Source organism: Melospiza georgiana, chromosome 12, assembly GCF_028018845.1.
Source record: "Melospiza georgiana isolate bMelGeo1 chromosome 12, bMelGeo1.pri, whole genome shotgun sequence".
NCBI lineage: Eukaryota > Metazoa > Chordata > Aves > Passeriformes > Passerellidae > Melospiza > Melospiza georgiana.
In genome coordinates, this window is record NC_080441.1 from 11827086 (window position 1) to 11852700 (window position 25615).

General features: G+C 44.4%; 1 protein-coding gene across 2 annotated transcripts in view; it reads left to right on the forward strand.

Annotated features, from left to right (window-relative positions):
- Positions 1–5572: 5572 nt before the first annotated feature.
- The window catches only part of PAK3 (p21 (RAC1) activated kinase 3), a 126317-nt gene continuing 106274 nt past the window's right edge, over positions 5573–25615 (forward strand). Inside the window, exon 1 of one of the 2 annotated variants that reach the window (XM_058032360.1) lies at positions 5573–5662. The gene's annotated coding sequence lies outside the window, so the exon portion shown is untranslated. Of the gene's footprint in view, positions 5663–6807; positions 6948–25615 lie in introns of those variants that run through there. The other variant, XM_058032361.1, reaches the window with a different exon arrangement.

Below are 25615 nucleotides of genomic sequence, written 5' to 3' on the forward strand. Positions count from 1 at the left end.
AAAGTACAAAACTTGATCCCAACATAATTTGTACCCCAGTGAGTGCCTCACTTTTACATCAGTGGTCCTGAGCTCACTGTGTGACATCCTTATGCTTCCTAGTGTGGATGAAAAAAAGCTGGTGTGCATTTGGGCAGGTATTTTGTCACAGGCAGACAAAATTTTTCTTCTTGGCACTCAGGCTTCCTTACTGCCTTTGGGATAAAGCATTCCTGGGCTTCAGGCACTGCTCTGGAGAAACTTGCTCCTTTTTCTCTGTGTAGCCATGGTCTATGGATAGTCTGAGGATTCAATCTCCAGAGCTGTGTAGTTTGCCTGCAAGAAACTCATTATCACTTAAAAATGAGGACTCATTTTCTGCATTTATCTGTTCAGCTTAACAGATGTAATTGCCTTGTAAGGATAGTAAGACTACTTACACACTTATCTGCATGACTTCTTTCAGATTTTTAAAAAATCATTCTATCAATACACTATTTTTGCCAGCAGTATTTTTTGGTCTCAGTCCTGGTCCATGATAACTGATTGTCAGTAATATGAACAAAAGGGCATTTGGTGGGAGTGCTGCTGATAAAGTCTAACAATCTAATGTGCATTTTTGTACCTGCTCCTGAGAGTCCCAAGGCCTGACACTGCTCCATTACTCCAGCACAGCATGCAGAGACAGGGTAAGCCAGGGATCTGGGAGGCTTCTGACGATTGCCTAGGCTGTATCTGCTTAGACAGTGGGCTTTTGGGGGATTTGTCTCTTAAATCCTAGATATACAGGATTCTGTCTGTTGGGATATATTTGGTGAAGCTGGGCTGGCTCCTAAGAATTTTTCTGGTGTAGAGATAGGTCAACATGTGAGCAGGAAGAGGCTCAGAATGTGTAACTGTAATAATCTTGATTAATTTTTCTCTGTAGCTCTCCAAAGACAGGAAGGAATGAATCCTGTGAGCAGTGAACTATCTGCTACCTCACTATGGCTTTTAGCCTCATTTCCTGCACTCCCAGCTTTCTTCAGTCACAGTGGCATATTCAGAGTGAAACTTGCACTTTTGATTGCCTTCAGCTGAAAACCTGTCCCAAATCCTCCACTGAGGCTTTTCAGGAGAAGAGCCCAACTTATCCAAACAATCACGTGGATGCTTTGTCTGGATCTTTCTCTTTCTTCAGTCTTCTATCCTCCTAAGTGCATCCTTACAAAGCTTGAGAGAGAATTTTCCTTAGGAAATATCTGTGGGGATCTTCTCTGGAAACTCCTGGGTTACTAACCATTAACTTACTCTGCTAAATTAACAAGCAGATGTTTGGCTGCAGCACTGGCCAAAGTAAAAAAAGGGGTAGTGAATAAAAGCATCATTTTTCAATAAGAATATAGTAGCATAATATAAAAATTGCCAAGTTTTGAGGAGAAACAGTCTTCAGCGTTTTTCTCTTGTAATTACTTGAAATGCAGCAGAATGGATTTTTTATCTCAAATTTGTGGGGTTTAAGACCATTCATTTCCTTTGAGAATTCATCTGCATTTTATTAACAGCACATTGTTTCTTCATACTGTAGCATTTATCAGTTGAAATATGTACTTTTTATAGACACTGACAGTATTACTGATAACAACAGTGAGACATCAGTTACCAAGTTCTAGAAGAAAAACTCAAACAAACCAGGAACATGGAAGAGGATGTTACAGAGGTAACCCAGACACAATCTCAAGAAGTGAGCAGGTATGGCCAACTCTCTCTTTTTTTCTATGGTGCCCATAGCCACAGGGATTCCATAATGCTCTGCACATATCCTCACACCAGGCAGGGCTGGCTCATGGGCTGTGGGACTGATTGTTGGGTAGTTTCACTTCTCTCCCAGGAACACAGTAACCAAACACAGTGAGTAGCACAGCTGGTGCCTTTTTAATGGACAATGTTGTTGGATGTTTGTTTTGGTAGCCTCTTGAGGTCTGTGGGGTATCTCTGTAATTTAACTGGGGACATTTTTCAGGGCTGAACTGTCAAATCAAATCTCCAGAGCTGCCTGTTCCTCAGACTCCTGCTCTCACTTGTAGTCTGGGCATAGAGGTTTACCCAGAGAAATATGACAACATAAATCACACTGAGATTGGGTGTGTGCATGTATTGAAGAGGAAAGGGAAGAAAGGAAGCTCAATCTGCCTGCACATTTATTGGAAAACACTTCTAAGGGTACTTCACTGGCCTTCTACAGCTCTCTGGCCAGTGCACATTTGTTTTCCCACTTCCCAGATGAGCCTGCTTTGCTGGGAGGTCTCAGAGCACACACAGCATGCCTGTGAGACGGTGGCTGATGCACTGGGTGCTTATGTTGTCTTCCTGTGTGTTTTGTAGGATTCCCTGGTGTATGTTTTGTAGGATTCCCTGATGTATGACCTTTGATTGTATCCTGTGTCTGTCACCTGGCTGTACCAGAAGATGAGCATTTGAAACCAACAAAAACTTGTGTGAATTCACAGGATATTGAGTGCTGCTCTGTAGCTGCTGTGTGGCTCTTCAGACACAGAACTGAATGGCATCATCCATTGGGATGTAGCAAAACATTCCTTCTGTGGCCTGATTGGCCTGTAAAGCTGTCAGTGGATGGCTCAGGGCAGTCTTTGAGGAAACAACTTTCTCTAATTATGAGCAGATGTGCTGGAAGTGCTATGTGGTTGGAAGAGCAAGGCATATGTGCAGATAGGACACTTTCATCTTTCCAGTCATTTTAATACTTCCTGTTGGATGGTGAGCACATCTCTGTGCTCACAGTGGAAAAAGAGTGAAGATGTTTTAGGCCTTCATTTAAGCACCATCTGTGAGGTGCTTTGAGATCCCTGGGATGGAAGGATAGTGATGGATGTGTGTGCTGACATACCATGGAAATCAGCAATGTCTTGGGGTGTGAGGAGCAATTCACAATGGTCTGTGTTAGAGTGTTAGTGGCAATTTGCTTTAATAACACCACGAATTTGTTTGCGTCAGTTTCATGCACAGCCTTCTTCCTTTTCATGCAGTTCAGGAATCTGACAGGAGATGCTTGATTTCCTACATCCATACACTTTGAAGAATTTTATCTCACTGTGTCTTTATATATATTTAGATGGTTCCCATCTCTGTAGGACTTGTGTACCTCCCAAGTATTTTAAAACAGAAAAAATCCTTTCCTTCACATTTCTATCTAGCCACTAATAGGAATAGCTTGATTGGACTATAGGGATAGGATTTGTTGGGCTGGCTACCAGCCTCCTTTGCATGATTGTGTGTGAAGAAATGAAGCTCAGGAGAGAAATTTTGCATTTGCCTCTGACTGCATTCAGATCTGGGTTATTTCTATCTCTGTGAGGCAAACTAAGTCCCACAGTGCATAAATACTGCCTGGGAAATGTGGAACTCCCACAGTCTTTTCTCACCCCTTGGTCAATGGTGGCAGTGCTCCAGCAGGAGCTGGCTATGGAAGATTATGAAAGGCTTTGAATATCAGGAAAGAAGACCAAAGTCTGCTCTTGGTAAGAATCTAGGGTGAGCAAAGCACCACACTGCTCTTCTTTGCTATGCAGACATCTGCTGTATTTTTCACCAGCTGTGGTTTATTTCAAAGCACAGGGAATTGCAGTAATTAAGCTGCAAGACACAATTTATGCAGCAGTGTGTCCAGGCATGCGCTCCTTAGGATGAGGTGCAATCTTCTGGCCAGTCCCACCTGGAAGAGGGCATTTCTGCTGACATGGCTGTTCAGCCATCCACTGGCAATGTGGAGGACACAGACACCCCAAGGCTGTGAGACAGATGCAGCAGCTGACTAAGAAACTACCACTGTTGGGATGTGAAGGAAATGTTTAACACAAAAGTGAGCACAGAGGTGAGTCTGCACAGAATGGCAGGTCCTAAACAAGACAAGACAACAAGACAAAGAGATATCAGCTTCATTGACCATTTCACTGTTCCCACAAGACAGAATTTCATAGAGTTTCAGTTCCACCCTGGTGTTTAGAGCAGTTGACTTCTGGGGACAACAGAGATCTGAGTAAAGTGTCCCAGTCATTTCTTGTGAGCATATGCATCATCTGATGTGAGTTACTCCTGTAGCAGAGTTCAGAAGAGCCTTTTACAACCCATCTACACCCACACAACCCTGCACCCATATGCCACAGAACAATTATCAGGAGTTTCAGTTGCTATGTGTTCAGGCCTGCCTAGGCTAGCCTTAATCTTTCTGGTCTGGGCAATCTGAGCTTTCTGCACACGGTGGCATGGATCTTACCAAGCTTGCCAATGCTTTTGTAGGTTGATGCCACCATGTCCTCATTACAAGTAGCATCCTGTAAGCTGGAATCCATTCAGCTCAGCTGTGCCTAAGTGCAGACTTCACACTTTCCTCCTGATTGTGGACAGGTTTGGTCCCTGAGTTCAGGTCTTTTTCACTGTCTTTTCTCTTCTTGCCTTTTCTGCCACAGACCATCAGAGCATCCCATTGTGCTGTGTGACTGGGAAGATGGATAGGAGAGTTCTCTAGAGTAGCTAAGGCTTAGGGAGGGACAGTTTCACCACCTCATCTCTATTGTGCCTCTTGGCTAGGGGAGATGTTCTGCAAGTCTGATTCAACATGATGGCACATGCTGAAATAAGAAATTACCATTTGCCTTCGTTAGATGGATGTTCATTTGGTGTCTCTCACTCTGCCGCTCAGCCTAGGTGCGAGGCCAGCGGCACAGTTCAGCTCGGAACCCTCGCTGCTCTCCGGAGTTCTGTGAAGATGTGACACGTTTGTAAGGCACAAAAAGCCTCACAGTGCCCGAGAGCAGCGCAGCCCTGCTGCAGCAGCACAAGGCCGGTTTCACAGCAAGCCGGTTTAAAGGCCGGTTTCACAGCAAGCCAGGGATGGTGACTGGAGCTGCTGCGGGAACCCCCCGGCGCCGCTTCGGGCGGGGTGCGCGGCTGCTCCGGACGGGGCCGACGGGCAGCGCCGAACCCCGCAAAGCTCCGGGGGCCTGGGTAAGCCCCGGGCTCAGCCGGCCATCGGCAGTAGTGTCCCCGCACCACGGGATGTCACTACGGAGCCAGCGGACACCTTTATATTTCGGTGCTTTTTGTAGCCTTCCCTCTGGTGCTGTGACCGCGCGTCACTGAGGGCACCGCTGCCCTCAGCGGGCTCCGGGGCCGCCGAGCGCGCCCCGGCGGGCACCGGGCAGCCCGCCCATCACTGGGGTGGAGAAAATTATTCGCTCCTTTTTGCCTCCCAAGTAACCTCTGCCTCTCGGGCACGGCACCACCTCCCCACCCCGCCCGGGGAACAAGAGACCGGGACGCCGCTGCCGCCCGGGGGCTGCGGGCAGCCGGGCCCCAGGACCGGACTCCGGGCTGTTGGGGCCGCCCGCATCCAGCCCCGGAGCATCGCGGAAGGAGGAGGGGGGCGAAAGCGGGTTCACTTCCGCCTGGCTGCAGGAACCACAAGCCCCCAGAATATATTAGAATAATAATAATAGAAACGTCCCCCCCAGCCCCGTTTTTGTCCCCCTGGAAGGAGGGGGTGGCGAGCAGAGCAGCGAGGCTGGCGGCGGGCGGATCGATGTGGAGCCGGTGAGGCACCGCGGCCGGCCCCAGCTCCCCGCCGGCACCGCGGCCGCGGCCGGCAGGACAAGCGCAGCCTCCCCGCGGAGAGGCCCGGGAGAAGGTCTGTGCTTTGCCTTTGTACCTAGCGTGCCCGGCAACAGGCTGTGCCCTGGGCGGGCTGCTGGCAGCCCGCGGCCCCCCTGCAGCCAGCCGGGCATCAAAGCCCAGCCGGGGATCCCTGCGGGGCTGCAGCTTGCGGGGGGCTGGAGAGAGCCCCGAGTTCTTTGTCAGCACCCGGCTCTCTCCGGTAATTCCCAAATCTATGCCTTCTAGCCGCCCCGACCCCTGTCCTCGGGCTGGGGGTCTGGTTATTTGAGGTTTCAGGGAGAACTGGCTCCATGGAAAAGGCTCTGGCGTGTGCCTGGCGGTGCCGGTTGGGCCTGGATGCCGCGGGACCGGGATGCTGCGGGACCGGGATGCCGCGGGACAGGGATGCCGCGGGACAGGGATGCCGTGGGACCGGGATGCCGTGGGACAGGGATGCTGTAAGACAGGGATGCCGTGGGACCGGGATGCCGCGGGATCGGGATGCCGTGGGACCGGGATGCCGCGGGACAGGGATGCTGCGGGACCGGGATGCCGCGGGACAGGGATGCCGTGAGACCGGGATGCCGCGGGACAGGGATGCTGCGGGACCGGGATGCCGTGGGACCGGGATGCCGTGGGACCGGGATGCCGCGGGACAGGGATGCCGCGGGACAGGGATGCCGCGCTGCCGGCTGGCGCTGCAGGCGGGCACAGGAAGCCTGGCGGGGGGCAGGAGGCGAGGGGAGGCCAAGGGCTCTGCAGGCTCCTCGTGTGAGCCCCCGGCGAGCTGGGCTGCTTGCCCGCTGGGCCGAGTTGAGCGCCATAGATTGCACTTTCCCATGCCAGATGCACCTTCAGTGACTTGCCATTCAAATATCTTGAGATCATTGCTTTTCACATATTAAACATTTCCCAACTTTTAGCTTGTTATTTTTAATCTTAACACCTTGAATTCCAGAGTGCTTTGATGCCTCAAACCTGTACACTGGTAGCTGAGCATTGTACTTTGGAAACCCTAGAAGTCTGCACAATTTAATATTACTTTAATGTATAGCAATGTATAAGGGAAGTGATTTGTTTAAGACTAGTGAAAGCCTGGGGAAGAAAAACCCTGCCCTCTCATTGCCCTGTGCCTGCACTTCCCCTTCCAATTCCATTCCTCTTGCCCTTTTTTTCCAGCCAGAAGTGTGACACCTAGAGCTGTTTAGGAGCTACTTGCCCTTCTTTCTGAACCTTTTACGGAACTATGGTCACAAGAGGGAAGAGGGAAGAGAAAGTGTGAGTGTTCACTCTAAAGAGGCTCTAATCCAGAAATTAAGGTATGGCACAGAAGGAATAAGATGCAATAAGCTAAAGCAGTCTGAGAGCTGAAAAAAATAAACAACTGGTCCATCTGTCATCTTGCTCATTTCCTTTCATGAAGTCTGAAAGTGTGTTGAAAACAGTTTAAAGATCAGGTTCTGAATTAAGCTCCCAACTTATGTGTGAGAAAGTGGAGTGACTTCTCAGTGGTCCTGCAGTCACAACCCCATGTAGCATCCAGCTGGGGTGCAAGTGTCTTGTGGTGTGGTTACTTGTGAAGAGTTTTAATAATGGGCTGTAGAACAAAGTTATTCTTCTGCTTGTGAATCTGCAGAGGAAGGGAAATAATCTTCTTTGATTCTGCTTCCCTTTGAATAATTTATTCTAAATTCTCTTCTGCATTTGATGTAACTTTGTGGTGGGGACAGGATGCAAGTCTGGCTTCTTGGTCAGCTGGAGAGGAAATTGTTACCTGGTTGGGAGGTTGTGCAGATCTGCTGCTGTAACACGATTGATAGCTGCAATAGCATGGTTAACTCTAATTCAGCTGTGTATTTTCCCTGTAAACTGAGTCTTGTGAAAGTAGTCATCACTTCAGAGTCAGTTACACTCAACTGTGAGCTTGGGATTTATACCACAGAAACGTTTGCCTTAACACAGAGACACATGGGTAGGAGTAAAAGTAGTAAAATAGTAACTTTGGATGATACTATTCAATGCAAAGATGTCAGAACAAGTGAGAGGTGCTTTCCCTGTGAATGAAGAAAGGTAGAAGTACAGCATGGTGGTGCACAAGATGGTACAGGTAGAGCCATCACTCTGCCATAGGCAGCAGTGATACAGAGCATGAATCCTTCTGCATCTGTTGTCTGATGTAGATGTTTAAATTGCTGAGATTTCCTATGGTCTGTAAAATCTAGGGTACCACGTCACCCAAAGCCCTCACCAGCAGTTGTAATGGTATTTGAATGCTGTTGTGTGGATTTCTCTTTAAAACCGGGTTTACTCTCCAGAAGCCAGGGAAATCTGAATATTTATCTGCATTAGCAGAATGGTATTAAATGCAAAATCCTTAGCTGCCATGAATATTTATTCTTATCTTAGCTGGCTTCAAACTGCTTCTCTGGCCGATTGCCATCCCTGAAGGTTATTTTTCCAGAGGTTTTGGAGTGGACACTCACACACTGATACACCTCCAGATTTCATGTTCCTTGATATTTCGAAACAGATTGTCAGTAGTTGGCAAACAACTACATAAAAACAGTCAGGGAAGAAAGTATGGGCCCAAAACTACCTTTGGGCATCAATAGAAATCACTTTAAATCATCAGATCATAACTAATTCAGTATATGTAAATACTCTCAGTCTCTCACAGTGCTCTCTTAAGATTGAGTGCCTTGAAATTATCCTCCTAGTTGAAGCCTTAACCCTTCAGATAGAATAAGATACATTTTGAGATCCTGCAGGAAGTTTTTTTTTAATTCCCCAGTAATCTTTCTTTCAGCATCATATTCTAGAAGGTTTCACTATGGAACCAGGGGTCTATAGTCACAGGTCTGTTGAGCACAGCAGGGCATGTATAGAATCTCCCTGGACACATTGAGTCCATGGTGGATGAAGTGTTCATTGAGTGCCCTGGAGGAGGTTTCTGAGTGTAGAGCTCTCCAGTGTGGGTGCTGGCCCTTGGGGGTATTTTGTGGGTAGTGCCATTATTTCTTTTAGCTGAGTACTGGCAGCCTGTCTCTATTCTTGATCCGTGCAGAGGGTCAGTTTATGTATTATAGAAATACATTAATATTTACTAAGGATCTATGGTCTGGTTCCAAATTTACCCAGGAAAAATCACACAATAATTTAGGATGAATGTGACTCATGGGGTTGATATAGTCCAACCTGCTGCTGAAAGCAGGACCAATTTTTAGCAGGTTGCTCAGGGCTTGGTTCAGTTAAATTAGCAATAGCTCCAAAAACAAATATCCTACAAGCTCTCTGATGCAATTTCAGTGTTTGACCATCATCATGAAAAAAAGATTTATAATCAGAATTCCCCATGTTTCAGTTTGTGTCTGTTACCTTTCACTGTACACCTCCTGGAAAAGTCTGGTTCCATCTTCTCTACCTTCATGGTAGGTAGAAGTATATACATAAATAGGTTGATATATAGAGAGAGTGAGGATAGAAGAGATGTAAAAGGGCCTTTTCATAGCTGCTTTGCATTACAGGCAGCTTTCCTAAGGCTAAGATCTTCCATGTGGTTTACTCTGATGTGAAGATGGTCACAGCTGTAGCCTTGCAATGAACCTGTCTCCTAAATCCTGCCTTTGAATGCAGCAGTAATATGACAGAGTGTGGACTGTGTCACTGGACTGGATGAGTGCTGAATTAATGTGGCCCCTTTTCTACCTGTGGGGTTTTCCAGGAGCTTCTTGCAGTTTCAGTAATGAAACCCATTTGTTGGCATGTTTTTTCCCCCAAGGGATTAATTTGATTTTGGGATGGATCCATCCTGTCATATTTGTATGGTGTAAGACATTTCCTTCCCTGACACCAAGTGTGCCCCAAGCAAAGTCACTGACCAGTGTCAGCAGTTTCCCAAATTTTAAACCTTGGATACCATCAAGTGGCAGCATTATCTGCAAGGCAGTTTGTGCCCATGAGCATCACACACTGTGGAGTTATAAATTTCTGTGGGAAAGGGAAAGGGAAGGTATGGATCATCTGTGCTGGCCTCACATGTCACTAGGTCTCACGGACAAGGGCTTTGAAACAGCATGAGGCTGTGTGAGCAGAGGTTTAGGCTGGATATTAGGGAGAAGTTCTTCACCAGGGAGTTGGGCACTGGAACAGATTCCTCAGGGAAGTGGTCACAGCACCAGCCTGACAGAGCCCAAGAAGCCAATGTTCAATTTGGACAATGTTCTCAGACACGTGGTGGGGTTACTGGGGTTGTTCTGGGCAGGGCCAGTTGGACTTGATGATCCTTGTTCCTTTCAACTCAGGAAGTTCTGTGGTTCTGTGATTCTATGAACATGTGTCAGCCAAAGCAAACCAGAAATTAAATTGTGTAGGAGATAAAAACACCTTTGTAGGTGAAAAAAAGGATAGTGCCCTCTCCTAAATAAACCATTTATGAGTTCTGAAGTTGAGAAATTTGTATTTAATTTTTGCCATCCCTCCCCAGTCCTGGACCACTGCTCCTTTCTCTTATGTTGTTGTTAGCTAGTATGGAGTTCATTACTGAAACGTTTTCCAATAGGCTCAAGCAGGTTAATGCACTTTGATGTACACAATGGGGGTGTATTAAAAAGTCAGTGAAACACTGATTGAATTTTCAGTAATAATTTCTGTTCTAGTTGGTAATGGCTGATTTATGCAGAGGTTAGCAGAGAGCAATAATCAAACAATGTCTCTTACATAATAAGACAGAGGATCAGCTGGAAAAACTGACCTGCTGTCTGGCAGTTGGTGTGAATGTTTTATTTTCGTGGTAGCATAAGGACTGCAATATTAGAGTAGGTCTGAAGGTCACCTGCTCTGCTGTTCTAGCCTGATATGACTTGTCCTCTGTGGCTCAGGTGTCAGTATAAAGACCCTACAACAGGAACGTGCTGGTCAGTTCATTTCCCCACATTATAGCTCCTTATCAATTATCATTTTCCTTATCAATTTAAGGATGCTTTCCAGCAGCAGTTATAGTAAATTCCACAACAGGCTATCTAGGGGGATGCAGCATCTTCACTGCTGAAGATTTTGGGGAGTTAGAAAGCAAGCATTGCTAAGGACATAAGTGTTCAAGTGAGGGATTCAGGTCTGCACCATCCGTTAAACATTGCTGAGAGCTTCTCTTTCACACACAGGTGGTCACTCCTGGATGTCTGCAGGACAAGCTCTCTTCCTTGCCCACCTTCCAGCCCTTGCCATCAGAAACATCCCTTTCATCCCTCCCATGGGTGAACGTACAGCACAGGGCAGAGTCTGTGACACTGCAGCTTTTCTGCCATATTAACCACTTCACAAGGTGTAGGGTGTGGAGCTAAGCAAAGCATGGGAGAGGTTACCAGTTCCCTCTTTCAGGATGCTGGAGTAGTTACACAAATACATAAAAATATGGGATAGAGCAGGGGGAAAAGATATGTGTAGAAATACCAGTTTGTAATTCTATGGAACTCAATAGGAGTTTATGCCCTGGTCTACAGTTTTGCTCTACACCTAACCTTTAATATATCTAATCAATCTTCCCATTGCTCAAGGGCCTCATCTAAGTTTGATTAGCCATTTTAAGGAAAACAGTTTATTGCTGAGTAACAATGAATCACAGCCTTCAGATTAAATTAAAAGTCAGGAAGAGCCCAAAACCAAAGCAGGCAGTAAGATCTCTGAGCTCTGGGAGGAGCCCTGGAAAGGCTGTTACTGAAGGAACCTTCTCTGCTCATCCTCCTGCAGCAGGACTCCCAGACCAGTGGTACTCTTTGGAGAACACCTTGGCAGGACAAACTTTTCTGAGAAAGAGGTTGTAAGTACAGGAAGATCCCCATTTAGTGCTGAGGTCACAGGACTGTTATCAGCTGATTTGGATTCTGTCCCAAATTCTCCTCTTGCCCTGCTGTGAGAGACTGGATTTTTCACTTAACCTACCTGCACTTTGCGTCTTCTAGATAGAAAACTATTTTTATTTATCTCTTTGAGATCTCTATAAAAAGGATGCTATGTATCATCCTCACTCTTTACAGTCAGCTAGAGGCAAATAATACAAAAGCTCTGTAAGTGCAGCACATTTTGGCCTGACAGGTCTCTAATGACCATTTCACTGGAACTCCTTAATAGCTGCAAAACTGAAATGGAATATCCTCCTCTTGCATATTCAGAAAGGCACTTCAGACAGGTGTCTGCCCAGGCCATTGTCCAGCACAGAGTGCACTGAGGGGGCACATACCCACGTGAGGTTTCATCAGTGTGGGATTTCATTTCTGCCACACCACCTGCAAATCGTGGCAGCCATGTGACAAATGGGGCAGGAGCCTTTTGGTTATTTTGTGGGGCTTTCCCATAGGATCAAAGAAACTGTCCTTTTTGTTTTCAGATTAGTGCTTATATTATTAATTAATGAAGAGGAGAGATAAAGAGGTCTGTTGGCTTTGCCCCTCTTTAATGTTTATCAGGGGGAAAATTATACCTTGAAGACCTGTTTATTTTAAGATTTTTCCTCTGCTAATGATGTTTACCACTGATCTCCCCAGTGATGGCTGGAGTGTCTTTGGCTCTGAGCCTGCACAGGAAGAATGAGGGAATAATAAGCTAAAGGGTTGTTTTTGGGGGGTTTTTGATAGTTGTTTGTTTTCTTCATTATGTGTTCGAGGCTTGTTTCCATGAGAAAACTCTAGGTAACCACAGAACTGAGGAAATTCTATTATCTTGGGAACTGAGGAGTGGAAGATGAGAAATATGATGGAGAGCAGATTTGCAGACAAAAAACTGTTAATGTTTTTACAGAACATCCAGTACTTGCCTGCAGTGCTTTGGCTACAGTGTGGATTTTTTCTGTAGACCACCCCAATGGAATTTGAGAGGAATAAATTAGATATTAGAGAACATTTTAAAATAATACTTTTACAGTCACATCCCTACTCTGGCTATAAATATACATCATGAAAGCAGTGTAAAATATTTCTGTAGTGTTTTACTGTAATGTTTATGTTTGTCTTCCTTCTTTCACTCATTCTGACTCTGTGATGACTATAAGAAGTCTTAGCACTGGCAGGACAAGATGACACTTCCTCTCCAGCACAAGTTACTATAATTCCTCTTCTACCTCTCTCCTTCTAGAGCCACCAAGGAGATACCTGCAGCAGTGGAAAGTTCTTCCCCCAAAGGTAGAGTCAAGAAATGCTATTAGATTTACATTTTCTCTCTGTTAAACAACACTGAGTGTTAAGCAGAGGGTCTTTTCAGGGGCCCAAGTTCCAGTGGCAAGATTGTAAATTCTCATTTGGTCTAGTTTTTAGAAATTCCATCCCCAGAAGTATCTGGAAGAAAGTTCAATGAAAATTGAAATTCTTGAAGCCAAACAGTTCAGAAAATAAGCCCTAAGCAGCTCTGCTCAAGATTACATAAGGAACCAGCTTTTAGTCCCTCCGCTTGGTGTTTTTTCATAGTTCATCTATCAACTGCAAAATCCTGAGGCATCTTCTGAACACCTCATCCAGGAAGGGACCCTCATAAAGAAAATTCAGTGGAGTCCAGTGATCATGTGACCCAAAATATCTTCCAGTTTATTCAAAAGTTTTCCTTAATTCCAGGAAGTTCCTAGAGAATTCATCATTTTCAAGTAGTTCATAGAGAAGGAAATGTGCTGATCAAGATACAGGAATAATTATTTGCTTTAACTGTTCAGATATGGCTTCTTGAATTTTCCAGTCAGGCTCCAGAATTACTGGTATTTATTCAAGTAAGATGATGAAATGACTTATTTTCAGTTGGCAATTAATACATTGGCTTTAGGGAATGAAAACTGTGTTACATGAGAAACAAGAACAGCAACATCAACAAAAGATTTTCGTCTGTTCCTTGTGCCAGTCTGTGTTGTGTGTAAATCTGTAATTCTCAGCTGCCTTACCATCAACCATGTGTGGAATCTGGGGTGTGCCTGTGGTGTGCAGTGCCTTGCCCTTGCTGGCTCCTCGTTGGGGAGAGCAGCTTGGGAAGCTGGAGGCTGGCTGAGCCTGCCAAGATCCATTCTGGGGAATCCATGGCACTGTCACCACTGGAGCTTTGCACTTTTGACTTGGAATGAGGTTGGGCACCCTGCAGATTTTTAGTACCAGTCTTTGCTTCAAAAGTTTCCATCATGGGGATTTCAAAGGGGATCCAGGCAGGTGAAGCCAAGATTGCAATTTTCTAGAGTAAGTGCAGTGCTAAGGAGGAGGTATGTGGGCACACAATATGTGTGTGGATTGTTTTAACTCATGTTTAATCCTTTAGGTTTGGGAGTGGAAGTAACATCCCCTTTTTTTCCTTCCTGTTTCTTGGATGGAGGGAAAAAAAAAGAAATTATCTCTGCCATTCTGTATCTTTCTTGCAGAGAGCTTGTGAGGTAGTAGGGAATCTCTCAATTAATGTGCTTTCTGTTTTTTCAAAAATGGAGTTCTTCCTCAAGGTTTTCCAGATCTGATTTGACTGATGATATGATGAGTAGACTTGAAGCATTCCCTTGATGGTCAATAAACAGGAAACAAATTCAACTGAGGATCCCTGTCCAAGGAGCACAAAATAGGAGGAATACAGAGTCACATTTTCAGAAATTTGAAGTTAATTATTAATTTATTATTTCAGAAATCTGAGTTAACACAGCCAAGAAGACAGACATGTAAACACAAAAGGCTTTGTTCATTATTGATGTTAAGGTATCAAACACACATTCTGTGAGACTTTATTTAAAGTGGAGCTTACCTGTGTTTAGAAAGGACAAAATATCTTATAAAAGTTTGCATATGATATCCTGAGTCTCACTCTGACGTTCTCTCTGGAGAGTCCAGTCCTCAGCTGCATTTTACTTAACTCTGAGGCTTAAATTAGGAATGGGGTGAAGTTTTGCCTCTTTTGAAATCAGGACAGTCTTAATTTTGAATCCAGGTAAGCATATGGGTTTCATACTCTGCAAAGAATTTGAGGCAGAGTTTCCAATTTTCTATTTGTGATTTGCTCTGATTCTCAATGAGAGCATCAGTTTGGAAATCAATGTATATGCCATTTGTGCTTACAAGACATTACAGTTGTAATTGCTCACAAAATTAGAAGGAATTTTAGAAAAAAAAGGTCTAATTTTAGGAGCTCTTAAGTAATTTGATCAAAGTGTTTTAGCACACATGAACCAGGACTGTTAATTTCCTTTTGTTGCATGTGCAAAGCTTAAATAAGGTGCTTGTGGAGTGCAAGTAGTTACAAAGGAGATAGATTTTGTTATTGCTTGCCTTGTCTGTGAAACACATTTTATGTCATGAGGCACCGATTACCTAAATTAGAAATCCCAAACAATGGTGTTGTCTCATTTGGTAGGAAGCAGAGACTGTGTGGACAACTGAAAGCTTGCTTAAAGGCAATCTGTGACCCACTCCATCCTGTTCTTATGCTAATGTGAGAATGGCTGTCCTGGTCACCATCTGCTGTCCCTGAGGTTCCGGCCTTGGGCACTCAGAATTGGTTTGCTTTATTAATGCTAGGCCATTCAGAACAGCAGCAGTGCATTTGTTATAGTCTGTGAAATCAGAAGTTCCAATTGTAAGCATACAGAGATAACTGTCACTTTTAATAATTCACTCAAACATGATAGCCACCACTTTTTCCAACCTCTCAGGCAGAGATGCCATCTTTCAAGCTGGAGTTACCTTCAGCAAATTCAACAAAGGCCTCTCTGGCTTTTCAGGGTGATGGGGTTTTACTTCCTTGGAAGGTCATTTCATTTAGGTACTGGATGGATTTATTAGGTACTGGATGGATTTATTTTCTGGCTCTACATTTTAACTTTTGCAAATGCCCCCTAGAGAAACAGAATAGTATCTTGATATAAATAAAAATTAATAAATAAGACATACAATGTGATTATTTTTGGAGGGGCTAAAGGGCTGGGTTATCAAATATCCTCAACTAGTCTAATTAAACCAGTTGAGATTTAAAGGACACCATGCATCAGTTTTGCCTAAGCTTGTTGTCAGGACAAATGGCTACAATCTCAGTTGTAAGTACCTAATAAAGTCTCATGGAATGGTGATTCTGTTTGTGCTTATTAGCTACATGGTTCTTCCTTTGGTGTGCATGGCTAATTAGAAAACAATTCTTTATGTTGCTCATTGTGGAGTTCCCAGGTACAAGTCAGGACAGTTGAACTGGTAGGCAGCAAGCCATGTAAGTGCTCCTGCCCTGCTGGGCCTGCAGTCTGGAAAGGGGCCGAGCACACAAAGCTCAGAACCTGCACATCTCCTGCTTTATCCCTGCCAGGGGTGCAGGGCAGTTCCTGAGGTGACACCAGTCCACAGCCTTCCCTAGGAAATAGAATCGTGGTTTCCTTCCATTTTCCAGGGGAGGGAAGTGGGGCATGGCTAATGCTGTGTCCTGTGTCCCCAAGCCTGCAGCAGCCCTGGGCGCACTGGGGCTGTGCCAGGTTCAGCCCCAAACTGCCCACACTGGGGTGCAGGGGGAACTGGAGGTGTTCAGGGTGTGGGGAGGCAGTGAGGCTGTGTGAACAATGAGACAGGCTGTGGTCTCAGCTGATGTCAGGCTTTTTGTGGTATCCCAGTAAAAGAGCATTTTATGTCAGAATGGGCATGGAACAGGTCCCCCAAGGCTGTTGGGTCATCCAGTGAGTGTAATTTTGGGGACTGACTCTCCTGACTCCTAATTGCTCTGTTTCAACTTGATCTGTATGCAGAATTTATTTATGATGACCTCTGTGATGAAAAATATTTAGCCAGTTGCCTAACAAGCAATACAACCAACAGGGAGAACAACTTTCAGCAGCTACTTTTGTCCCCTCCCTTGCCTCCAGAGCTTTCTGTTGTTTCTTTCAGTTATGGCTGAAGGAGACAAGCACTCCAGGGCCAGGGAAAATGAGAGTTAATTACACAGTGGAATGGGATTGTTGCACAGTGCTGGTTCTTTCCCATCCTTGTCTCAGGTGCTTTGGAGTAAAGCAGAGCCAGCAGAGTTCTTCAGTACTATCCTTTGCTTATTTTGGAAGCACTGGAGATACAAAGCTAAACCTCTTTCCCTTAAATGAATGCAATGAGGAGCAGGCTTCTTTTTGGTGTCAACATTTGTGTAAGTCATGCCAAGATCTAGTGAAATTCACCTCAGCAGAGGTGGATGTCATATTATGTGTATAGTTTAGAAAGGAGAGTAACAGTGTTTGCACTCCATGAAGTTTCTGGGTGAATCTGTATTTCAATAGTTTTTGCTGTGAAATCTAGAAGGAAGTCCTTGAGACATGCATAGAGGAAAAAATATTTGTATCTCAAGGATGAAGTAGAACATTAGGATATGGAAGGTTGTCCTAGAAATCACTCTGGGTAATAGAATCACAGAATCCATCTTCCTTACTTTCTGAGTTCTTGTTTGGGACACTGTCTTAGTGGAATGCTGGTGTAAAACAGAAGTGAAGAAAGGGGAGATGTGGCATTCTACAGAATAATGGGGGGGAAAGCTGACAGCAATGCCCCTTTGGCTCTTCTCATTTGAAGTGCTGAACTTGGGCAGAGATCTGAGTACATAAGATGTACTTACAGATATCTGGTTGCTCTTCAGTTTCTCAGTGACTAAGTATAATCAAATCCTTGTGAAGTAGAGCCCCTCCTGACCAGAGGAGTGTTGCCAGGCTGTTACAGGGGCTGCTGCTCTGCCAGCTGCACACATGGAATTGTTCACCACAAAGGTGCATCTGCTTATGAATGTGGTCCTATGGAGTCATGCAGAGCTAGTGCAAGCATTGAACCAGGTATGACAGGGTCAGAGTCCCTCATCTGTCAGGACAATTTCATCTCACATCAGGGACAAGTGTTAGAATCTGTCACATTCCAGCAATAATCTCTGGGTTTACCTGTCTTCATTGGAAAGATTCCCATTTAAATGTGGATGATGCTTCAGAATGATTTTGCTGCATTAAAATACCAGAATAGGTTTGTTTTCACTATAAAATACACGGAATTACTGAAGTTTCATAAAGTGCCATGGAGCAAAATAGTTGTCTTCTTTATCAAGTCTTGTATGTAGTACCTTCAGGTCACACAAGCTGGGACTGAACAGTATCTGCAGGGCATGTAGAAATGCAGAGGAGAGAGGACCTAAAGAAATGTTCATCATCTGGGATGCCAATTTCTTTTAGTGGTTGGCAGAAAAATTCTGCTCTGCTTGTACCTTGCCTGTACACTCTGATAATTACAGCAGTACATGGTGTGAAACAGTAAACCTTTCAAGTTCTAGTGTTCTTACTTGGTTCTTCTCTTGACAGAAATGATCCTGACAGGGTTGATTGAACACTTTTGAAATATGTTTTTAGTTTCTTCCCTAGAAATAAAATGTGCCACTGTATTGGAAGATAAGTGACAGCAACAACTCAGTTCTGATGAGTGAGGGAAATCAGAAATGACCAGAAGCAACCATTGTTAGAAATGAAGAGCTGGTGTCTGCACATGTCAGTGCAGTGTTCCTTATGTTTTCATTGTTGACTGGATAGGAAAAACAGTCCTGCTAGCATGCTGGTGCTTACATGAGGTGTAGGAATATCTGTCAAAATCTGTTGAGGTGCTTTGGGAAGTTGTGGAATAACATCTCTGCAAAGGACTCTGCATAAGCTCTTGGAGAGACTGCAGCAGTGCTAGACAACCTTCCAAGCCTTTATCACAGCCTGGAAGTCTCCATCTTCAAAAAGGCTTTGTTTATTCTTGGACATGAGCAACAGCAAATGAAAGTTTGTGTCTAAAGAAGTTAAAAATAAATTGTGAAGAGAGATACATTCAGAGATGACAGGACTACAATGAGCAAGTCTTCATTCTTCTATGCAAGACTCTCTAGAGTGACAACTTTAGTTAGGGAGTGTGATTATTTGCTTTTGGAATGCTTAATATCAGTTCCTTCAAGCTGAGTTAACTTATTGCCAAATATATTCCATTGTTCCCTGGTCAGCAGATACAGGTTGTCTTCTGTTCCCCTTGTTATAGGAAGGACAGGTGGGGAGGCCAGAGGACAGGGATGGCTCTCAGACACTGAATGCTGACAGTGGCTCAGTTTTGCTTACAGTTGGTTTTGTATCTCTGACTTGATCTAAGCTGAACAAGATACTTGGTTCCTACATAGGTATTTTGATATGTTGAGATATCAGTGAGATATCACAAATATTTTGAAAAATGGTCCTTCTCTCTCCTATCACAGTGACATTTGCTGCTGCTTGGTGGAGTGTCCTAGCTGGGACTCAAAACCTCATGGTTAACCAGGAACTGGCACTAGGAGGTTGGATCTTGTTCTTGCACCCCTTTTCAGACATCACATAGAGCGAGATGCAGTGAGTGGACTTTGGCAGCTACTAATTGTAACAGCAGTGGCAGTGCCTTCCTCCTACCTTGCAAAACCAGTGCTTCCAATAGAGCACCTGAGCTGAGTGTGCCTGGCCATGTTGGGATGAGTTGGCTGGAAAATGAGAGAATGCTCTCAAATAAATCCCCAGCTTCTCTTTTCCCAGAATTCTTGTAAGGACTCACCCTATACCTGCAGATTAAAACATATTTAAACCTTAAGAAACATCTTGTAAGATGATTTATATTCTTGCACTTGTGCCCAGTCATGGTTCCTTTCTAAGCAGAAAAGATCATAGCAGAATACAGGCAAGGAGGAGAGCTGAATGAAACAGAAACAGCAGAGGAGCTGGTTAGAGCAGGACTGCAGTTCCCCTCCTTCCTGCTGGTTTGTTCATCTCCTGGTGCTGCTGGGACACCTTCTGCTGGCAGCTCCATTCTGCAGGAGCTCAGCAAGAGCTCTTCCTCCTCTGGGTGTGTGTGAGACTCTTGATTTGCAAGGCCTCATTTAAACTGGTAGATCAAAACACTTGCTTCCTCTGGAGAAAGGAATGTTTTCTCATTCCTGTCCTACTTCATATTTCACAGCTGCAGTTTGTCTTGTTTTCTCCCTGCCTAAGGCCCAGCAAGTGCTGCAATGCACAAGGGTTTAAAGGATTATTTATTTTAGGGCATCGATGCCTTCTTTGAAAAGCTGTGAGTGCTTAGTTTGTTAGGGGACTCTTGTTAGAGCAGCATGGGGATTTTGCAGGGAGGAAAGGGAGGCAGTAAGTGTGCATGTGTCTTCCCAAACCAGGTTACATAAAGATAGGCCTCTCAAATTATCCTAAGCAGGATGGATTGGGATGATCTTTGCTCCTGAATTTTTCTTTCAGGGTGGCTGTGTGTCCCATTTTCTCCAGCTTTGTATGACTCCATCACTGATTGCACTGATGGATGAATGTTCTTAAGTTATTCAACACAGGTGAAAATGATGGGGAAATTACCTTCCATTAACTTCAGTAGGAACATGATTAGTCCTTAGCTATATCACCTCCAGCCAAAACCTCATTACCCTCCAGCCAAAACTGACTCTGGTTATAGTTTTGGAAGTGAAGCATCAAAAAAGAGCTGCCAAGTCCTCATGCCTGGCCTGTGGGCCTCTGCATCATCATGGTAATGGTATGTTGGCTGTTCTTCTTCTTGGAAAGCTTCTTGGAAGAGGAAGTGGATTTGGAAGAATGGCTTGGAAGCAGCCATGGTGGCTCTTGGAAGCTTTCAGGTTAGTTACCAGCTGACTGCTTATTCCAGGGTGATGTGGCAGCACCAAATCTAGCCATTTGGCCAGGCTGCTGCTAAGCAGGGCAGAGGTGTCACTTCTGAAGGATAAGGGAGGAGCTGGAAGTGTGACCTTCCTTCCAGTTTGAGATCCTGAGAGTGGGGATGGAGTCTTGCCTCATGCCAAGCCTACATTTGATTATTTACACCAATAGGTCGCCTTGCCATCCCCCCTCTCCCAGAAAAGAAGTCAACAACAGAACTCAAAGAATGTGGCAAGTCTGAAATACATTAATGTATGTTAAAATCTTCCCCTCTTTCTAGAATCATTTGCATTTTTTAATTCCAGAGGGAGCTTGCAAGTCTGTCCATAGTGTGCCACTCATCAGCCTCTCTGATGTCTGGTAGGTTTTTATCAGCTTAGGGCTGCTTTGTTCTGCTTTCTAGGGAAGGATGAAGATGGTTTAGACTTGCTGATGGGTTGGGATACGTACAGGTAATGTTCTACTCCCTCTTCTCCCACCCTCAAAATGTCTAAGACACAAAGCCAAATCTTGCCTTAGACTTTCCCCAGAGCTTTGGAAATTTTTGGATCAAGGTCTCATGAACCGAGCCAGGCTTCAGAATCCTTGATGATCATTGCATCCAGAACTGGGCAATGTGCATTTAGGAGAGCCTTGATGTCTCTCACACAGCCAAAGGGCACAGATACCCTTTTAATATCTCAGGCTGCATGAGGTGAGTGTGACAATTCTGATGATATAAGAGGTTTCCTCTGAAATAGATTTTGTATAGGTCTGTTAGTCCAAATGCAAATGTGCCTGTTTATTGAATGTAGGTGTCCCCTCTGTGATAACTCTGAGAGACTGGGTAACAGTATCCACAAGGGGAGAAGACAATTCTGGTACCTTTTTTACCTGGAAGGAACCTGTACAAAGAAAATGTGCTTCTAATGAGGATATGCACTGCTAATCACTTCTGTGAGCCATCAGTCTGATGAGGTTGAATATTTTTCATGAGATCCTAGCTCCAGAAGTCAGGTAATTTATGGGAAGAATCTCTGTTTTCATTTAAAAGACAATTTCTAATTCTCCTTGCTGAAAACAAAAAAAAAGGCTAGAAGATGCAAAAGGCAGAAACATCATAAGGCAAATAAAACCTTTAATATCTAAACCCATCTTTATTGCTAAGCCAATCTCATTATTTTTTAGGATCTGAGTAATGATTTTTGAATGCCCAGGTTGGCTTTGGAGCCAAGAGACCTGCTTTTCTCAAGTGCTAAGTACTTTACTCCAGCTGTCACACCTATAAAAATCACCCATTAAAATCATGCCTGGGGTCCAGCAGTCAGACATCCACAGCTGGGGGTGGAGAGCAGAAATGCAGATATGGGGCACAGGCAGAGCTGGGCCATACCTGCCCCATAGTGTGGTAAATGTGCACTGTGCTAAGCAACGTTGTTGTCTCTTAGGCAGAAACAAGAAATAACAATAGAGGCTTCTTCACAGTCTTTTATAATGTAAAACATTAATGTAAAAATATTATGAACTGCTTATGAAATCAGCAGAGCCGAGCTTTACATCTAAGGAGCAAATTAGGTGAAAGGGAGGGGGAAGCAGAGGAAAACAACATTGATAGCCAAGGGAAGTCAGAAAGGATCTTTCTCTGGGGAATATTCTGAAGTAAAGCTGAGGAAATTGGGAATTTTGTCTTTGTTTGGAAAAGGGGATGTGTGGATACTTGTGCAAAGTCTTAATTTTGCATCTTGAAGTGTTATTTTATTACAATTGTTGCTGGTTTGGGTTTTTCCTTAAGGTCTCAACTCTCAGATTCAGGAGTATCTCAGCATCCATGAGGAAGTAATTTCCTGTGCTCCCCATCCATGGAAGAGTAGGTGGAAATTTGAACCAAAGAGGAGACACCTTTCTCTCTCCCCAGCCCCAAGACTTCTGTTTGTGTGTATTTATTTTTAATCCTGACTCTTGATGTTCAAGTGGCTGTGGTTAGTGGTATTCCAGTTTTTATCCCAAGGTCACTGATTGAACCTTGTACTCTTCCCAGTGGAGTTTGCCTCATTGAGCACACTCAGGGCTGGGATGGCAGTGCTGCATCTCTGCTGCACTTTAATCTAAGGATAACACTTCCCTGTAATTACACTTCTTGGTCTTTTTACAGTGAAGGCAGGATTTTTTGAAAGTTCAGGTTCAAGGCCAGCAAATAACTGGAGATAAAGAAGTACTCAAGGCTTTGAATGTTCTGTAATTTTAAAATAACCTAAAATCATAAAACAGAAGTAAAAGGGGAGAAATTTCCCAACATAATTTTTTGGGAATCTGTATCTTTTGTTTCTTTTATTGCAGGTAAGCCTGTTGTGAAATGTGGCTCTATGTTTGAGTTTTTTGCAACAAATTAGTAAGTCACTAATTTGCTCACTCTTTGCTTTGAGTTACTTTTTATGTTTGAAAGATCCTGTAATAGAAACATTTTTTTCCAGTATGATCACTGGACCTTTCAGTCTTTTGATGGGTAAAAAAGATGACTTGTTTTTTGAGTGAAGACAATAGAAATGTGTGTATGTAAATAACAGTGAAGAGAGTCCTTACTGTGGGTGCATGCTGTATGTTCTACCTGCTCATTTTTCTAATAAATATATATACACCAAACCCAAAAGGCCCTCTGTGAACAATGCCGAGCCAAAACCTTACTAACAGAGTACTCTGAATAAGTGCCTTCCCTTCCTCAATTGTACTCATGCTTTCCAGTGAAATAAGCTGATAATTCCACCCATGTGTTCTCTTGTTTGCTGGGGACCTTCCTGAGTGTGGAGGGGACACAAACCCCTTCTCCCTGCAAGTGAAAGCAGAGAGCTGTTCTGTACAAGGCAGCTGGCAGATGAAACTGTGTCCACAGAAAGTGAAAAGTGTTCTTTTTTCTGCGTAAAGGGCCTTAAAGTGGGTTAATTAACACTGACCCCATTTAAAGGGGTGGCTTATGTGCCTGCTTGAGGGAGAAGTTCACATCTTGCATGTGTTGGTGGGTGGAAGTCTCTTTCAGTGTGCTGGGCTGGACAGGCAATGAAGCCTGAAAAATCCAGCAGCTGTTTGCCCCACAAGGAGCCAGCTGGTTGGAAATGCAGGCTGTGTCCCTGAGCTGCCTGCACATTCAAAACCAGGGAGTATTTGCTCCTTTAATTAGTGCTCCCCCTGGTCCTTGGAATATGGGTTTGTGACAGAGAGCTTGTTGAAAGAAGAGCAAGGAAGATTTCCTGCTTTCCCAGCCCCTCCAAGGGGTGGGGAGGACAGCTGGGACTGCTCGCTGCACGAGAGGGTTTCCATGGGGCTCAGGTGAGGTTTGGCCATGGCACAGGGGTGGAGGGAAGCTGCTCCTCTCATTGCAGACAGGGTTGGTGTCCAACCAGTGCTGAATGTTTTGCTGAACTACAGAATTGTTTAAACTCAAGGGAGGATTCTGGGAGAGATGGAGCTTTAAGGACTTTAAACTTTTCTTTGGATTCATCTCATCAGGTGTGTGGAGGTGACTACTACATACATCTGCCTTGCTGGTTGTAGTGTGGGGGTCCAGCTGTGTGATCCAGCAGAGATCCTCCACAGCTGTGCTCTCCACCAGCTCCAGGAGTGAGAGGAAAACCTCCTGTGTGACTATTGCAGTGCAACTAACTGGGCTTCTGTTAAAGTACTTACTCAGCTCAGTTCTGATGATTCACTTGTCTTTTGCCCTAGCTGGTCTAGATTCTCTCCTGACAAGGTAGCACAGTCCTCATACCCTTGCTGATAAGCCCATGGCCCTTAAGGAATTTACCTGATGCTCCCAATCTCCACAGGGGATATTGCCTCTTGGTGTTCTTTATCAGTGACTTCTTCTGGTGATACAATCAGGGAGCTGCTTGTATTGAAGTATTATTAGTAACACTGAGAGCTGTCAGATCACTTTGGGTGGATTTGCTCTCTCTCCTCTCACTCTGTGTAGGAGAGGAAAGGCAAACCCTGCATTTCCAGGGAAACAAAAGGTATTGCACTTCCAATAAAGCTTCTTTTTAAATGAATGATGATAAATTAGCCAACTGCTGAGTGGAGTTGTTTGTGCTGTGGAAGCAAAGCACTGATCCCCCAAGACTGACCTTTTTTTTTTTTTTTTTTTTTTTCTCATTTAAGCAATATAATTGGGAATGGATTTAACCTTAGTTTTTAGTAATGATATGAGAAATCCAAATGAAGATAAAATGGAAATGGGTATTTGGAGTCTCAGAAAATTGTAGCAAATTCACTACAGTTTGCTAATTTTTCATATTTTCATTACCTACTTTTAAAGCTTGCAGAGAAATAGAGGAGGTCTGAAGAATCTTATTAGAAAACCTGATCAGTTCTTTCCTTCTCTATTTTATCTTAAGAAAGAAAGGGAGAATTTAAACTGAAAAGTGTGCCATGAGTAACAATGGGAAGACCTTATTCCATACAAGGGACTGGACTACAAGAATTGTCTGCCAAGAGGCATTTTCAAGGAAAACCACATAATGGGATTTGAGAACACAGTAAAATTTTACCAGTGCTAACAGCTTTGGCTGCTCTAACGCAAAGACAATGTGGAGGGCAGTAAGTTGTGAGGCTTGTTGGCTCCAGAATCTGCTATTTGAGAGGATCTCCTTTTGCACAGAATTGTTCTGTATGGTGATAAGAGATGTAGTAGGGGGGCAGGACAGGGCTGATTCTCTGCCCAGAGACTTCAGAGCTTCTTGGAAGTGGCACTGAAGTAACCAAAAGCATGGCAGATCTCTTCCTCTGTGCTGCATTAGCTGTTGAAAGAAATTATACATGTTGTTTAATTAATTAAGTTTCCAAGCTGTATAATAGCATGTTTGCTGGAGAGAAACTCTAATGGCACCATGAAGTGTCCTTGAGCAAATTAAAAAGATACCACTTTGAAAGGTAACTGCTCTGAGCCACACAGGGACTTCAGGGAAATGCCTAGGATGCCTGAATCACAAAGACATGGCTTTGTTATCAGGAGGATGCTCCATGCTCCTGGGCATCCACAGGCAAAGATCTGCCATTCCCAGGAGAGCCTTATAATGAGGCTTCTGGTGGGAGTGCTGCCCCCAGCCCTCCAGCAGGGAAAGGGGTAAAGTTCTGAGATCTGGCAGCAATCCTGCCCACACCCTCAGGGAAACCCATCTGTGAGCTGCCTTGTGAACCTGAGCCCTGCCAACCCAGTGAGAGAACTCCCTCTGCTCTTGGTAGCTTTGGAGTGGGCCATAAATGCTTTGTTGCCACATTGAAGGGTTTTGGGGACAGCAAACTGAGGTGGAGACAACAAAATGTTAGTCATGCATCCCACGTCTCCCTTCTTCCTGTCTT